This window comes from Halyomorpha halys, unplaced genomic scaffold (genome assembly GCF_000696795.3).
Source record: "Halyomorpha halys isolate HHAL.00 unplaced genomic scaffold, Hhal_1.1 Scaffold993.1, whole genome shotgun sequence".
Taxonomy (NCBI): Eukaryota; Metazoa; Arthropoda; class Insecta; order Hemiptera; family Pentatomidae; genus Halyomorpha; species Halyomorpha halys.
This window is the reverse complement of record NW_027112534.1, coordinates 82,499-83,462: the sequence shown is the minus strand read 5'-3', so window position 1 is coordinate 83,462 and position 964 is coordinate 82,499.

Genomic DNA, 964 nt, shown 5'->3' with positions numbered 1-964 from the left:
TGCGGGTTAGAGATGAGTTTTCCCGTTCCATCCCACTGACATGCGGAGTGCCACAGGGAGCAGTCCTATTGCCAGTGCTGTTTTCCATCTATACAGCTGATGTTGTTGGTAAAAACTACAGAAAGGCTACAGTCGCCGCCTATGCCGACGACATCGCCATCTACAGCAGCAGTATGAATCCAAAACATGCACTAGAGCGCGCTGGAGCAGTCTGTAAGGAAATTGTCCGACGACTGGGCAGTCTCAATATCTCTATGAACCCAGCTAAGACAGACTGTGTCGAGTTCGCTCACCAACAGCACAAAAGATCGACTCTCCCGAAATCACTCAAGCTGGACAGTACGATTATCTCCCCTTCAAACTCGATAGTCTACCTAGGAGTGAAGCTGGACCGTCATCTTAAATTCTCCACCCACATCTACCAGAAAACTAAAAGTGTAAGAAGGCGGTCTTACAGAATCAACCACCTCCTCACATCACCAGTGCTGTCTCTGCGGCTTAAACTGCAGATATACAAAAGTATTCTGAGGCCGGCGCTCCTCTACGGGTCACCACTCTTCACCTACCTCTCCGAAGGCACGCAGCGACACCTCCAGCATTTCCAAGACACCATGCTGCGGAGGATAGTCCGCACAACATTTTGGGAGAAGAAGAAGCCCCCGGAACTGCATCAACTCCTAGAACTGCCCACAGTGCCAGAGTTCATTGGTCGGAGGTACGTCATGTTCTTTGACTCTCTCCAATTTTTGACCAATCCACTCTTCCAGGCACTGACACCAGCATCTCCACCAGCCCGATGGCAGGATTTACACCCGAGACCATCACAACTTTAACCCAGCAAAAGTGACAGTGACACGATTTTCAGTTTTAGTTTTAGTGCATCTTAAGACGCCTGTACCCTGTCCTTGAATCCAACCACATAATCCCAGATCACCACTTTGGTTTCCGAACATCCCACTCCACT